At 36.6% G+C, this 17,481-nt stretch overlaps 1 protein-coding gene across 4 annotated transcripts in view; it reads right to left on the reverse strand.

Moving 5' to 3' along the window:
* The window catches only part of LOC141435320 (zwei Ig domain protein zig-8-like), a 283,174-nt gene that overhangs the window by 64,752 nt on the left and 200,941 nt on the right, over window positions 1-17,481 (reverse strand). For 3 of the 4 annotated variants that reach the window (XM_074098024.1, XM_074098027.1, XM_074098026.1), the window contains exon 3: window positions 16,086-16,113. The exons of the other annotated variant lie outside the window; for it this stretch is intronic. The gene's annotated coding sequence lies outside the window, so the exon portion shown is untranslated. The remainder of the gene's footprint in view (window positions 1-16,085; window positions 16,114-17,481) is intronic. 4 annotated transcript variants of the gene reach the window in all.

Raw genomic sequence — 17,481 nt, forward strand, 5'->3', positions numbered from 1 at the left:
TCAGAAAAGGTTATTTTTTAACTCCCGACGCAAAAAGAGGGGTGTTACAAGTTTGACCGCTAACTGTGTCTTTGTGTGTGTCCGTCTGCTGCACCGTAGCTCTTGAACGGGTGAACCGATTTGAAAGGGTTTTTCTTTACTTGAAAGCAGGTTTTCTAGCGATAGTTCTGAAGCGTTTTTTCATCAAAACCGGTTTAGCCGTTTTTGAGACATTGAACTTTGAAGTGACAATGTCGGGGGTTTTCCAACTTTTTGTTGGTCGTTGACTATCTTGTCACTGTTTACACAATAATATATTTATTTTGAATCTGCGCACTGTAAATAATACCTTAGTCAATATCAACGAGACAATACTTAATTCAGTCACTTAACAAAAACTTAGCAAAAATCACCAGTAAGCCAGCGATGCCGGCTCACGATGAATTTTTCCATCCGCCTCCGCAGCGGTTGAAGTCTCGAGACCCCCCGTGTATCGCAGCCCAAAGCCTTGACAAGTTTGACCTAGTGGATAGCTGGAAAAAACAATGGGCTGTGGACACAGCAGGAAGAAATGCTCGCAACATTGATCCGACCGCCAAACCAACGGGATTCGACCTTCCCCGAAATCTTGGGTGCCGCCTTAAAAGGCTGAGAACTGGGCACGGCCGCTGCAACTATCACCTGCACAAGTGGGGGTGGAGGGAGTCTCCACTCTGTGAGTGCGGGGAAGAGGAACAGACAATGGAGCACATCATCATGCGCTGCCCCTTACACTCCTATCCTGGACCCGCCGAAGACTTGGATGCACTAACGCCTGATGCAGTCGCGTGGCTTAGTAGTTTAAGTATTTTGCTCTAATGCCTATATTTATAAAATGCCATACGATTAAATAAATAAACTCACTTAACAATCTAATCCTGTCGGTTGCAGATTTACGATAAAACTTTAGTCCCACAAAGCTACAAAGGCCGTATGCTACGGAGCGAGTGAAGCGTACATCACAGAAGGGGACACATACGAGGATTTTAGTAGCGCTGGATACACACAATATCAGAGAATAATTTTATAAGTAGACTAGCCGTAGCCCTCGACTCCGTCCGCTCGGAATTCGGTTATCGCGCTATCCCGCGGGAACTTTTTGTTTAACCCTTCGCGCGACCAACGACTTTTTTTGGGTAATTTTGGACTAGTACCCTATGTTAAAGGGTGATCGAAACTAGTAACAAAAATGTACTAATCACGAGTACTTAGATACGAGCCACTGTGGCGCGCAGGGCGTTCCACGGGTTAATTGACTTTCTGCCAAGTTTCAAATTGCATGCTATTTGAAATATACCGTGTTTATACAATGCATGCTTGGTTACTGAAAATTCAGGCTTCTAGTCTTATCCACAAAGAAGTTATAGGGGGGTCGAAAATGGCCTGAACTGCTTCGAGGAAAGGATGGTACGGGCGTGCCGTTTTTTTGCTTCACTTGGCGGATACAAAATACGCACGAACTTTCGATTTTATAATATTAGTAGGATATAGGTATGCTCACAAAACCACTAAAAAGCATGCCCAAAACGCAGCAGCAGCCACTCACATTAGGGAGGAGCAGCGTCTATGTATGGAGAAAACAAAAGTTGTTTAATCAGTCTCGAATACCTATAAAAACTTGCATATGCACTAGTTTCTTACATAAATATTTTTATATTGTTTTTTCAACACATGTTTTAGCCCTCTAACTTCGTAATTTCATATAAAAATAAATAAATATTTTTTATGCTGAAAAGTGACGAGACATTAGCTTCAATCAAAAATTGTATCAATACATACAGTTTCGTGTTACAAGTCACATAAACATATTGTTATTGATAGTATTGTATTGGTAGTTGGTAGTTTTGGCAGTCTATTTAATTTATAATTTTGGTGTATTTACTGCGTTACAAAGGCGTTTTACTTAAGCTAAGGTTTATTTTGAATAAGATGACAACATAATTTTAGGAAAAACACAATATTTAATTTAACATAACCGTTTTTTTTTTCAATTTTTGAATGAAAGTTTAGACGACCAGATGGCCTAGTGGATAGAGAACCTGACTACGAAACTTGAGGTCCCGGGTTCGATTCCCGTGTCGGGGCAGATTTTTGTATGGAAAATACGAATGTTTGTTCTCGGGTCTTGGGTGTTTAATATGTATTTATGGTTAAAGAACTTTATTTCTCAAAGAAATTTACATTTCACTTATTGAGAAAATGCTTAAACATACAGTTTCAGCGAGCACCGAAAAATACACCAAGTTAAACTAACATGCAACTTTTAAAACTTAAATTCTATACATTTAATATTGTGTTTGTACTTACAATTAGCAAACCAGTCGCGCAACTTTACTACAACAACTAGCAATTCATTTATTGCATATCCTGCACAAACTCAGCTACCATAAGGTCGCGGGTGAGCAAAGAAATTCTTTTAGCTCATCAACTAACAATTATTTAACATTTAGAGTTTATTAACGATTACATAGGCACACAGGAAGACACTTTTTGAACGCCATGTGGGTAAAAGTTAAATTCACACGAGACAATTGCAGCGCTCAATACAAAGTAGGTACAAGTAACTTGTTGTTACACAGCATAATGGATTAGTTTTGACTTCGAACAAATATAACAATGCCTTATGAGTCTTAGTTTAATTAGATTTAAGTAAATTTAATTTTTAGTAAAACCACCTGTCTACCGTATACATGACAATATTAAATATTCCCAGGTCCGGATTTAGATATTTTCAATAACATATTTCGCTAAGTTACGTTTGTAAATATTAAAACTTTCACTCTCTTTGATAGATTTAGGTAATTTATTGTAAAACTGTGCCCCCTCATAATTTATATTTCTTTTGCCAAACTTTGTTCGTGCCGATTTAAGAGACAGGTTGTTAGCGCTTCGTAGAGGACGGAGGCCATGTTCGACTTTAGTTTTGAAGATTAGTTCGGTGTGGATTTTTTTACCTAATATTTTTCTAACTAGTATACAAGTGTTATAAAAATAGAGTTGATTAATATTAAACATTTTTGTTTCCGCATAGATTTTACGACTGGATGTGTGAGAGTCATAGCCAAAGAGTGTTCTCATTATTTTATTCTGTGAAATTTGTAAATCTTTCAATGCAGTTTTAGTAGCACTACCCCATATCTCTATGAGGTAGTTCAGATGAGATTTTACCAGTGAGTTGTAAATAGTATATCGCACTTGGCGAGGGTAACAGTTCACAGAGTTAAACAGACAGCCCCGCAACGATATGAGTTTAGAGCGGATTTTATTTATATGTGATTTCCACGTGAGTTCACTGTCTAATGTTAATCCGAGATATTTTTCCTCTGTAGATCTTTTAATTTGTATATTGTTAATAGTAAGTGGAATGACATCGTTTATTTTCTTTTTTTTTTTTTATTTAAATATTACGTAGCTTGTTTTTGCGATATTGATAGTAAGTAGGTTGTGTTGAAACCAGTCGTGGAGAGTATGAAGATCTTCCTGTGCCATTGTTTGTACCTGATCCACAGAGTGTCCGAAGTAAAACACACATGTATCATCAGCGTACAGGCTTATCTCGCCATGTAGGGGTACTTGGCAAATACCATTAACATAAATCAAAAACATAAGTATGTATCTATCTATATAATTATATGTATCCGTTGCTTAGTACCCATAACACAAGCTTTGCTAAGCTTACTTTGGGACTAGGTCAATTGGTGTGAATTGTCCCGTGATATTTTTTTGAACAAATCGCAACTTTTTGGCACTATACAGCATTCAAAATAAAAAAAAAAATTCGCTCCACCCTAACTCACATAAAGCAGCGTTTCCACCAATCATGTGCGAGGATGTGTTGCGAGGATTGTGTTTTTTATGCATGAACCAACAGAAACGCTTCATTTACCCATCCTCGCTCAGCGCAGCTACAGGAAACAGCTCGGCGCAGCGAGGAAAGGTAAATGAAGCGTTTCTACTGGTTTATGGCAAACATATTTTTCGCAACGCATTCTTGCACATCTCCGGTCGGAACGCAGCCTTACACTTACTGTCGGATACTATTGTATTGTATAGTATTTCAAAATGGCGTCCATTGCGTACAAAATGGTGTACTTGGTATTTAATTTCGACTAATTTATGTCGTTATCTACCAGGCTGAAGGCCAGTATTTTAATACAAAATCTGATAGATGATGAAGACTTTTGTTTAAATTCGAAGAATCGGTGTAAATTTTAATGAGAATTCGTAGACGTTGGGAAGGTTAAAATATAAAATAATTTTGGATTCACTTGTGATCAAAGGAATGAAGACAATTTAAAATTTAATATATAACTGAGATTCGAAATTTAAACAAATTGAAGTCCTTGCTGAATTAAATGGAACCAATTAAAGCATGGAAGAAATAAAAATAAAAAAATCTCAGCTTAGTCTTTCAAGAACTTAACTGCTCAAAAATGGGTAATTACGGATATGGTAGTGTAAAGGATTACCATGTCATTCATTCCAGATGTCCAGCTATCTACATACCAAATTCCATCCAAATCCGTTCAGTCGTTTCAGCGTGAAGGAGTAACAAACGTACACAAACTTTCGCATTTGTAATATTAGTAGAATATCCCACTGCTTGGATTCATATTATATTTGATCACGCCCTTAAAAGAAAACTTGTCTGTTTCGCTCAATATCACTGGAAAAAAATATATCACTGGACGTCAATACCCTATACAATAAAGTACTTCTTACGTCACCGCCATTATCAAAACAATTAAGTCTGGAAGCTTCTACCGTTACTTGGTGGTTTTTAGTACATTGTGTCTTAAGGGCGGTAAATAAAGAATTACGAACGAGAGTCTATTAGAAGCCCGAAGTCGAAGGCTTTAATGAGTCGATGTTCGTAATTCTAGTACCGCCCGTGCGACATACAATGTTTTTCATCACATTTGCGAGTAAATTTTTATATTTCTAAAGGAAAAAAATATAATTATTCCAAATATTGGCGATACCTTAGGCTGCGCTCTCGGCAGCGCTGCCCTCCCCCTCCCGCAGCATGCGCTACAACGTGCGTGTGCATGTGGTCCTGCAGCAGCGCGCGCAGCACCATCAGTACGCACATTGACTCATTTACCGACCTTGGGCTTCATGACAACAAAATTTGTACGCGCAATGACTCATTTACCGACCACGGGTTTCATGACAAGCGAGAGTTTTATTTGGGGAGTTACAACCAAGGTAGCCTGCATGTTACGACACTGTTTACGAGCAAGTGTGATGAAAATTTAGTCTAAAGTCAACTGCCTGCTCGCATCAATTATGTTAAGTCAGTTTTCGAATATGGAACTTCTACTCTTCTTCTACTGATCTATATGGACACGTTATTACAACAACCACTTTATACAACAGTTCATTTACTTAAGTACCTATAATAACTTATGTCACTGTTTTGTGTCAGTTAAACAAAAACTACTTTTTCTATGCTTCTCTTGCATCGCAAGGGCTCTTAATTTCGAGACAGTCTCCACACTGCGTGTTCCTCAAATTGTAAACAAGAAACGGGGATACGGACGCCTCAGTGAGCGGGTTACAACTTTGCAAATGGCTGCCGGAGTGACAATTCAAAATGGCTTCTACAACATTCACATTTAGGTGTATTTGAAGACGTTCCAGATTGTTAGGAGCTTTAAAAGTTAAGTCATGTAATTAAGGAGCCAAGATGCCGAGGCGAATCGCTTCGAATAGAACATGTTTGAGCTTGATTGTTGGGAATTTTACAGGTGACGTGCCTTGGTGTCACAATGAATTATTTACTGAAGGAGAGTGCAAAACAGAAGAGATCAATCGTATATCTAGATAAAAAACTGGCTAATTCAAATTTTTCTTGTATAACGCTGCCTGTCTACTAAAGCGGGGTGTGGCAGCGGAGCGGAACGAGGGGGTGATGCGGAGCGGAATTGCAAACTGTGTTTGTCCAAAGCCGCAAAGCTAGTAGCGGAGCGAGACGAAAAAGTAATGCGGAGCAGAGTTGCGGACTATTTTTCTATTCGCGGAGCCCCGCAACGTACAACGTATCGATAACTTGGGGTTCAAAGGGCGTAAAGCACAAAACACAACTTTTCAAGAGAAGCGAAAAACTGGAAAATAATAATTAAAGAAGTTATAGTTCTGTTGTTTCTAATGTTACATAAAAGTCTTATTGATGAAGAGCTTAAATTTTTTTATAGTTTTTGTTAATATAGTAGAATTGGATGAAAACTGTTCGGTTACTGCTATACGGGCTGGTGAAAACACAAGGATTGAATCAGATGTTCTTTAAGACCTATTTAGTAAACATGGCTTATTTTGGTACACAAGGATGTAAAGGTAACATCATCACAAATTTTGCTTTCAACGGGTCGTATAGGACAGCTCAACTTCTTTTTATGAATTAAGCCGTTTCAGAGATAAAAAAAAATCGTGTTCTTCCATACTTTTGATTATAAGCAGGGAAGCTTCCCTGCTTCCCCGCTCGAACTTGTTTCTCCACCCCGCTTCCGTGTTCCTCTTGTTGGCTCCGCGTCCTCGCTCCGCATCTCTATGTATGATTTTTTTAGCAAGTTACTAACTCCCTGTCTACCGAAAAGGAGCGGAGATTTAATGCAATTTTATTGGTGGGTTATTATCCCGCTCACCGCTCAGCTGTCTCGCTCAGCTCCAGTAAACAGGGAATCTTAGGATTGGCTTGACAGTTTCATACATATTGACACTACTTAACACAGTGTGGAGTTGACTTGGAGTTACATAGTTAACTCTGGTTCCGGCAGACCCAACTAAGTTGAGTAGATAGCTAGATTTCAGGAATCACAAATAGACTACTTTTTATTTCCATAATTCCCACAGTATAGGGGGATTGCGCGTGTAAAATAGCGAAATCTTTACCATGTCATCTAGATACATTAAATTTTACACGGCTGTTCTTTGTACAACTTAAATGAAGACCACAATGTAGTTTTTGGGAATCGTCATACTTATCATGAGATAGAAATAGTTAAAATAAACCAGTTTGGCGAGTATCACTAAATGTAATGCATGTTTAATTGTTTTAAGTTAAATACATTAAAAAAAAACCTCGCAATTTGAATAAAACCGCTAGACCTTGGTTTGTCTGAACTAATCATCGAGTAAAAGATAGTATCAAATAAATTTCAATTAGCACAAGAAAATTTCAACATTATAAAATAAACGGTAAGAAAGAGGCGACTTGAATTTAATTCCTTCCGCCTTTCAATTGAATGCAATCAGGGCCTGGTATTCGATTTTGAATCTGCAATAGACCAAGCACTATTCGCTGTGCAGAAGATTAGTTTTTCTTTGTTGTCTAATCTAGGTGTGGAGTGTATTTTAGAAAAGGAAAATAGACTTGAAATTAAATATTAGCTGGAACTAGACTTGAATGCAATCTGAAAGAAAACGCTTTGTGTAGTACTAGTATAATCAGATTGTGTTGACGTAAATTGCTTCTGCTTTCTAACATATTTTTTATAAAACAATAAGTATTTGACGACTCCTGTATCTGCCATTATTCTTTATTATATTATTATCAAATATACAGCATGTTGGGCGAAGAAAAAAAATAGTTCGGTTGAAAATTTAATATTTTATAAATCTACTCTGTCCCGTTCTAAAACGCTTTTCTGTATGCAGTATTACGTCACAGATAGTATTTGTTTCTCTTTCTTGTATTTCAAATCAGTACGTGAACAAAATTGTTCCTTGAAATAATTTTCAACTCAGAAGAATAAGGGATTTTGAGGTAAGAGCTTTTTAGATGACTTGTAGTGAAGAGATGTTGTTTAGATAACGTACATTTATAGACTTCTGAAAGTATTCTTGGACGTTGAAAGGACAATCAATATTTACATAAGTACCACTTTTTTCTTTGTTTTCCCCACAGCGAGGGCCTGACCTTTTTTCGTAAATATATTAAATATCCTCGCTTGAGGCCGAGGCAGCAATTTGATATTTATCCCATATCTTTTGTGGGTTCGTAAGAAATCGAGATGACGATATTTTAATAGGTCGCCTTTTTATTCAATTTACTGTGACTGCAAAAACGAATGAATTAAACATGTGGTAGAATAGTGAACGGTTGTGTTGCTCTGAGGATGAAATCCGGTTGAATTTGAAACGCGTCAGTGTAGTGTGGTGATGGAGACAGTTCGGTTTGTGTGATTGTGTGTGTTCTTACAGTGTGGAGGCGGAGGAGCTGCATTAACACATATTTGTTGTATAGACGTAGCTATCATAAAGTTGCTGAGCTAATGTCATTCAGTTTGATGAGTACTATCTGTTTTTAACCACCGACGCAAAAAGAGGGGTGTTATAAGTTTGTCCGCTATGTATAACTGTGTAGCTCTTAAACGGGTGGCCCGATTTGAATATTATTTGAAATCAGTTTTTCTAGTTTTAGGGGATGTTGAGTGGAAGAGTAAAAGTGCCTTTAGCAGGGTTAACAGGAACTCCTTTACTGATCTCTGATTTGTATTGTATTGTACGGCGGCGTGGCTCATCTGGATCGATCGCGCGTGAGATCGATATCACTGCATTACAAATGAACTGACACGATCCAGATAAGTCATGTGCCAGCCATGGCACACTAGTAATGGTTCTTAGACATGTTTCATCAACATCGGTTTAGCCGTTTTTCGAGATATTTAACTTTAAAGTGACAAAGTCGGGGAGTTTCCAACTTTCTGTTGGTTAGGTTAGGTTGCATATATTTTAGAATTACCAAGGAACTCCAACCCGAAGTGGCAAATCAAATATTCCCAGATACAAGAGAAAAAAAAACGTAAATAAAAAAGCACATGATACGGCTCCGTATTAATCTCCAAATTGGATGTTGTAGGTAAACAAAAATATATTCCCAACTTTCTTTGTTTGCTATATTTATTATCGCTATGTGACAAAAGGGGTCGGGAAGTGGTGTGCCACCAACTGCAAGCGGATGAACTTACTAATACTCCACATGTGAAAAATTGTGTGTGTGTGTGTGTGTGTGTGTGTGTGTTTGAGTGTGTGTGTGTTTATTAGGTAGGTATCATCTAAAGTTCAATATCTCAAAAATGGTCAAAACTGATTTTAATGAAACATAGCTACGAAATATCGCAAGGAAACTTGCTTAAACTTAAAAACACGGCATTTTTTTTAATCTTGGGTAATTCATCTGCCAGACTTATCGGCTTACGCGAGCGAAACCGGTGCTAAAAGCTAGTTAAAAATGTTTCTAACAAGTCGTAAAAAGAAATAAACAAAAGCAAGAACCTTAAGGCGTTGCAAACCCAAAAAAAAACATGGAAACAAAGAAAAACTAGCAAAAACATAAACAGTTTTTTGCCACCCTCGCAACATAGCACCCAACCCGTACCTAATAGGGCAAAGCGGGAGAAGATATAAATAAAATTTATCGATAATACAGCCACAGAAACTTTTCTTCATATGGCTGTTATATGGAATTTGTTTGTGGATTTAGATTTATTCGACCATACATTTAGCTTGACCCAGAAACTGGACGTATCTTGCAAAATTACGGTTATCGTGAATAGTGGCTGAAAAAATGCGACCTAGATGCATATTGCTAGCTTTAGTATTGTAATATGTTATCTCGTTTTATTTTTACGCATTCTGGTTCGGATATGACTTCCAGTTAATTGTATTTGCATGTTTCAATTAATAAATCGATTTGGTCTCCTGAGTTCCGTCTTTTCGTCTACACAAGTGACAGTTTTAGGATGCGCTGTGTAGTGATCATTAAATTTATAATTAAATATTATATCTCGTTTTTGTTATTCTTATCACAAACTCAAAAATCCATCTTCAACAAAAACAGGAATTATAAGTAATTAATTTTGTAAAAAAAATAATCATTGACCCGTGTAGTGTCGTAGGAGGCGACTGAGGATATAGGTTAAGGTATACCGTAGGCTGTCGCCTTGTAACCTGTCACTATTGTACCGTTTTTGTCAAACTTAAAACCTAAAATTGCTAAAAGTGGCTCCGAAGCGGTAACGTTTCGTGTGCTCTGCCTACCCCATTTGGCAATACAGGCGGGATGTTTGTGTGTGTCTAATCATTGAAAGATGTTTTAGCGGACAAATAACCTGAACTATTAGTGCCAATTATTTTGTAATAATAACACATGCACGCGCACTTACGTTGGTAATATTAGCAGCAAAGCTCGTGTTTACCACATATTGTGTTAGTGTGCGTAACTCACCGACAGTGACTAGGAATAAAAACTTTTACACATTCAAAAAACGTGGAATAGCGTGCCCTCGTAATATCTGTACCTATGAGAATACGAAGAATTACGAGCAAAATTTTCAATTTCAACATTTTCAACAGTAAGTGCCCTAAAAAGTGACTGGCAGTAAAAAGTCCGTGACAAATTTCCAACCAAGAAAAGCCATAAAAAATATGAAAGACGTGAAATTTAACAATAGCCGTGCCGTTTCCACAATTGTGCCCCGAGCTCGTAGGAACAGATTACTTATGTCAAAGATCGTTCAGTCGACATATTTATTTATTTATTTGTCAACAAAAAATGTACAGAATTACAGTTGAAACACTCATGCGCTGTAAAATTCAAATTATACAAAAAAATAATAGGTTCACAAAAAGACATTTATATAAAATACCTACACAAAAATTAGGGATTTATGAAAGTCGTCTTCGTTGCTACCCTAAAACGACGGAACACCACACCCTCCGGCCAGAAGTCGGAGCGCAAGAACATTTGCTGGTGCTTGGCAGGTACTTGGAGTCTAAATGACATATATATATATATACTCATCAACTGTAAAAAAGCTGATGATCTTCAATGTCTGAGGATCTGTTTTGAAAAAAAAAATACCTTACCGATGTATTGCAAAATATTTAAACTGTGGATATTTCTGACTAATTTGTACTCATTATTTCATGGCAAAATTGGGTTCTTATACTCACAGGACCAAGTATTATGACAAATATGACGTGCAATTACTTTACAGAAATTCGACCCGGTTCTCACTTATACTTAATGTTTATTTGGACAAAAAACGGTACAATATAAAAAATACTAATTATGTAGTATGACTTTAAAATAAATGAATGCCATCATACTGGCCAATTTGGATTGGTCACCCTTAAAATAATTTTAATTCTATACAGCGGATGTTCTCTCTGCTCATTACAAAGCTATGACTCGATGACAACAGCTAATGGTCCGGATTGTTTTTACGTTTCGCTATCACCCGGATAAATATTATTTCAGGCTTTTTTTATACACAATTGCGGCGGCTAAAGGGGAGCGTCGTTAAAATTCTGGTTTATATGGATGATCAGAAGAGTTCGTGTTGACGACTAATGCTTTTAAATAGATCTAGAGGAGTTTTTTTTAACTGCAGTATTAATTTGATAGCTGATAATAGGTTAGTACTAATGTTTTTCTTATTTGGTGCGACAGCAGTTGCTTCAGGAGCGGGCCTACACATAAAAAAAAATAACGAAAAATGTAACTGATTCAAAAAAATACAAGAATATTATTTTCTACCAGTTTGAAGCCTTAGCACAAGCCAGCAGGAGTAATAGAAGCTCAAAAGATAGTATATAGGTGAGGTAAAGAATTATTAGTTCACTCCAGGTCCAAACATTAAAAAATAACCGATTTCACAACCTACTCCTTTTTAAATTCGGTTAAAAGTAAGTTTTTGTCAAATAAAAATGGTAACTTCATTTCCTTATTGTTTAGGTACATGTATTCCAATCTATAATACAGCAATATTTCGCGAGTCAAATCAACCACTAGAAGCCATTAAAGTCTTTATTTGACATTAAAAATTTAATTTCCGTCAGACATACGAGACGGGTGGAACAAAATGTGTTGCATAGTCACAACTGTCTTCTAAACTCAAACTCACAACATTCATTGACATAAAAACACACTACATCACAACAAAAGTACAGTAAAAATATGAACAGGATCAGAAAGAGAAATTAGAGACGTTGCTTTCGCAATGGAACCAACCCGTAACGCGTAGTTCTAGTTCATCGATAATAAATAACCTTTACATTCAACCATTTAATATCACTTTTTTTTTTTTTTTATTCAACTGGATGTCAAACGAGCAAGTGGGTCTCCTGATGATAAGAGATCACCACCGCCCATAGACACCTGCAACACCAGGGGGATTGCAGATGCGTTGCCAACCTAGAGGCCTAAGATGGGATACCTCAAGTGCCAGTAATTTCACCGGCTGTCTTACTCTCCACGCCAAAACACAACAGTGCAAGCACTGCTGTTTCACGGCAGGATTAGCGAGCAAGATGTAGGTAGCAATCCGGGCGGACCTTGCACAAGGTCCTACCACCTGCAGAACTGTATAAACTTAACCAAGCAAGTTTTAGTATTCGAATCTGTATGCATTAGATGAAACCGAATCCAGTCAGGGAAGCCAATTAGTGAGTAGATGGACTTGCTAGATGGACTTTTAGGATTGGATTAGGGTTTGTATAATGATTTAGAATGCCCGAGAGCTTAATAAGGTTTCTGTTGACGCAGCAAGAGTGCAAGGCTATTAACGGAATGGGATGCTATGAGTGGGGTTTTAAATGCTTTTTGTCTGGTCTGCGTCATGCTTTTGTTTTTATGGTCATTTACAGTTTGTAAAAAACGTATGGTGCAGAAAGTAGAGCTATTACTGTCACGCAGTGGTAAGAATGATTTCATACGTCGACTTTACAAGTAGGTAGCAATTAAGGACAGTTTGAAATTTTAGTATAATAATGTGTTTCACACGCGCACACACACACACACACTCTCTCACACACACACACACACACACACACACACACACACACACACTCACATACACGCACACACACACACACACACACACTCTCACACCACACACACACACACACACACACACACACACACACACACACACACACACACACACACACACACACACACACACACACACACACACACACACACACTGCTTAATTAAGTATAATAGTTAAAAATGTACTTTTTCTTTCTTTTGCAACAATGTTGTTTTAGTGAAATAAACATTTTTTCATTTTTTTTTTCAATGAGTTATTGTTATACTCGTAGTTTGATTAAGAATTTTATGCTCTATCGAATTGTACAGTCGGAGTAAAAAAAGGTTCGTCACCCTATGATCTATTTTCCTTTGCTCAGTATGATCGCTAATCTGCTTTACCGATTGAGTTGGACATACTGCGTCAACCTGTCAACCTGCTAAACATAATCAGGTGACCATAGCAACCCTACCACTACACCTTGGCACTGGCTGACAATTAAAAAGAACATTATCTGATTGAGCCTTTTACGAAGTTGTTTATTTAAAACGTTTTGTATTGATATGAAACTAGATATATGTTAGAGGTGTATACTATTTTGATCCTTGTTATCATAGCCAGTAAGTATAATTGGATATGCACTTGTCTACTTAGTACTTTGCTTTCAAAACGTACTAAGAGTCTATGACTTCGTAAAGGAATCAATTTAATAACTGACGAAGGTTTTCCTACCCCCACTGTACGTACTCTTGAAGTTTTGTTACCTTGAAAAAATAACTCATTTATCTTATACTTTGTTGAATAGTCTAAAATAATTTTTCTAAACCATTTATTTGAAAACCGACAGATGGTTTACGAATAAGTACAAGCAAAGTAGGTCTTTTCTTCAAAAGATTTTCACAGAGAACTAATATAAAATCTTGCACACACTGCGTAGGAGAGTTGGTTAGAACCTTTGAGATATTTTTTTTTGGGGTCAAAATACCATATACGGGACTTATCACGCTATTTTTACACAAGTAATAAAGTTTAAAACGTTATATATATTTTTTATATAAATTTCGAGATGATCATGAGAAAAAAAAAGAAAAATCATAAGTAAAATTTCTATAAAGGTCCTTCACAAAAGACAAATAACAAATCCCTAGTCAAAGGAAGTATGACATGAGATTTTGCTCTATACCAACTACTTTTAAGAATAGAATATCACATTTTTCAAATCCACGCGATAAGAAGCGATTCCATGAATGTACGGACGGCTTAAACCGATTGTTGGCAATAATCTTTCAATGAATATATAAAATAAAAATCCCTGCACTCATAAATATTTCTGAACAACTTTTGCTGAACCGATAAAATTGAGTAGGCAGCACTATGGGATTCAATTCGATAGCGACATCATAAGTCAAAATAATGCCTACTTATTTGTTCTCGTTTGCTTACATACAATGTTTTCTAGTTCTGGCGTCTACCTGTATAAAAATAAAACCCTCTTTCCCTGTATACATTTTCTAGTACTTTGTAGATGGTTCTTATAATAGTTCATTATAAAGTTCTATAATACAATACGAATATTCTACATTTTTAGATAAAAATCTTATTTTTCAAAAAAGGGACTAGCTAGACAATGATCTCTCCGCAGCAGCCGTCGAATCAGTTGCTCCGGGAAGAAGAGCGATTTAAGACGTGTGTTATCCGGTTTTATTCAAGTAAATAGTAGTGAGTCTCACGGTAGTTTCATGTTCAAAATGATCTTTCCGTTTGAAAACAAAGTAATCGTAATAATTTTGTTCAAAACAGGTCTAAGTAATATTAAACAATTCGAGGAGTGAGTGGAAGTAATAAAGCTTCATACCTTCTAAGGAATTTCAAAAAAGAAACAGTTATCCAAATGCGATGCGAAATTTTAGATAGGATTTTAAAAGAAATTGTGAACGATTCACATTGAAGGCATTCGAGTATTTTAGTTCAGTGAATGTAATGAGATGCTGTACTGCACAGAATGAGTTCAAGAGTTGTTCATAAAATGGTAACGTTGTGATTTTAACTTATATCGGATGTCGCAGCTGTTCAGTTTTCACAAGCTTTTATTTAGTTTGCGATGTTCGTAGGTTAGTTAGGATGTTGTCGTTGAAAAATTTACAAACCATTTTTTTACATTTACTGATATCTGATTGAGATTGAAGGAATACAATAATTTGGTAGTGAAATTGAGGTAGTAATCACTCGTGCAAAATAAATAGTTCTGTGCAACACAAATTGCACTGAAAAAAAAGGATAGCTGAACTAGTTTGGCTACTTGACGTTTAGCCAAAATTTACTAATTATGAACCAAAATAATGATAATATTGCAAAACTGATTTTGTAAGACATCACAAATTTTTAGTGTAGGCCTTCGTTTTGTAGTCACTCAAGTTATAATACAAGCAACAATGTTTTTGTTACTGTTAGCAAATCTTTTTTTTTTTAGTATGGTTTTCTTGCAGAAATGTATACCTTAACCACACGTACAGTTACGTCATTCGTTTTTGCACTCACTGTAGCTTTGAGGATGAACTCGTATATATCTTGAAGCGCGTTAGCATCTAGTGAAAATTTGTGATAGTTAAGTCTGTGACATGTTCCTTAATGTGACAAGGGGAGCACAAGTCTCTGGCTTGCAACTGTAATTGCAGAGTAGCAGAAAGGTCGTAGTTTATCAGTGGCTCGCAGGGAAGGTTGGCAGTGCCAATAGCTGCACCCATACTCCGGCCAGCACTAGCATCAGGGTAGCCAACACTAGCCTACCCTCATAGTAACGTGCTTACGCCAGTATTGCCAACCCTACCCTGCTGCTGGTGCTGGTGGGTGAAGATAATGCCAGGAAAGGAAGTGAATGATTACATACACGGCTACAAAAACAACTGATTTCACAAAAGGAGAATAAATGTAATGAATGAGTATTATCAAAATCTTGCTGTCATTATACGACATGTTGTATCAGTGTAATCATTCGCTTCAACGCTCGTGGCACTATCTATACGCGCGGGTGTAAGCTACTGGCACTGTCTACCCTCACTGCACACCATTGATAAACTACAATCTTGCTACTCTGCTATTAGAATTGCAAGGCAGACTAGTGCTCCTCCACTATCACAATAAGAAACGTGTCACATACTTAACTATCACAAACACACACTAGATGCTAACGCGTCAATACATATAACGCCTAGATCAATCAAATAACTATTAAAATTATTACGTATACTTACATAATAAAGCAGGGGTACTGCCTTAGACCTGGAAAAAGAAAAATGCTTTAGACTAATGTGTCAATTGTCGTGGTCTCGAAGGACGAACGTGACTGTATTTCATTTCTACTATAGCTCTGGGAAACGGCTCTTGCTTCCTGAGACTATACTATCAAATTTTTCGTTGGGAATATCAAAATTTATAACAATCATGAAAAGTTGACATTTGGTTTAACAATATGTTCAAAATTTTATACGCTGGTTCGAGGAGGCTAGCTTAGTACTTAAACTGTCACAAACTCAGTGGTTCCAAATAATTTTGTTATGCTACAAAATCTAAGACCGGATTATCACTATATTTAAAGGATCCGTACCTAAAAACGACAAACGGAAGCCTTGTATCATCACTTTGTTGTCTGTCTGTCGAGACCCTTTATTCTCAGAAACGCGTAAAGTTACTAATTAATATCAAATACTCAAACCTGCTATCCTTTGAAGCAGTAGAAAAATCAAAGTCAACGCAATATAAAGGTACAGTTTTACGAAACTAGAATTTTTATTCAAATGCCAGAACTTAATATGGTTAACGCGAGCAAAGTTGAGGGTAAAAGATAATTAATAATGACAAGTCGTGTAATCCCTTGAGTGCAATAAATGAATTAAAGTAAGTACTGATAAAATAATATCTTTTAAGTTAACGAAATGCCAACGTTTATAGACAAGTCTGTTTAGGAAAATCATTTCTTTATTCAACTACAACAATTTGAAAAGGCACCCTATATTAAGGTATCTAAACACACATTCGTACAATCGTACAGAAATAAGGACAAGTGAACACCAATTGAATAATAAATAGACTTATCTCCATTCGAGTCTTTCCGATTTAGTATTTTACGTCAAAAACTGTAAGGCTTAAATTAAAGTGTAGGTCGTGTGTAGACTGTTCTATTAAACATATTCTCGCATAGACTCGACAAGGGTCGTTACAAGCTCTCCGAACATTCCAAATGTATGCTCTGTAATTATAATACGGCTGAGTTTAATTGTGTAGCGTCAATTAGGAGTTCAAACGTGTTAAGGTTATTGCAAACCGAAGGCGTTGTGTTCTGGAGCTATTAAAGTTTGTTTGGTAAAAGCAGTATTATAGGTAGTTTGTTTCGAATCGTTATCTCGGTTTCTTCCTTAAGATTTCATACTTTAAAATCAAAAAGAAAACACTTATAGAAACACTAAGGCCATTTTGGGTCACGATGTAACAAGGCAAAACTCTGTGTTGTGCAACTGGCCGCTTACAGCAGAACAAAATATAAAATTCTAAATTATTGATTCTCTTTTGCTTTTTTCCTGTCATTCGTTCTACTATTTGGCAAGGCGTTACCCAAATTTGATTTCTTTTGAAAAATAAAAATAATATTAA

The sequence above is a fragment of the Choristoneura fumiferana genome, chromosome 14, assembly GCF_025370935.1.
Source record: "Choristoneura fumiferana chromosome 14, NRCan_CFum_1, whole genome shotgun sequence".
NCBI classification, from domain to species: Eukaryota; Metazoa; Arthropoda; class Insecta; order Lepidoptera; family Tortricidae; genus Choristoneura; species Choristoneura fumiferana.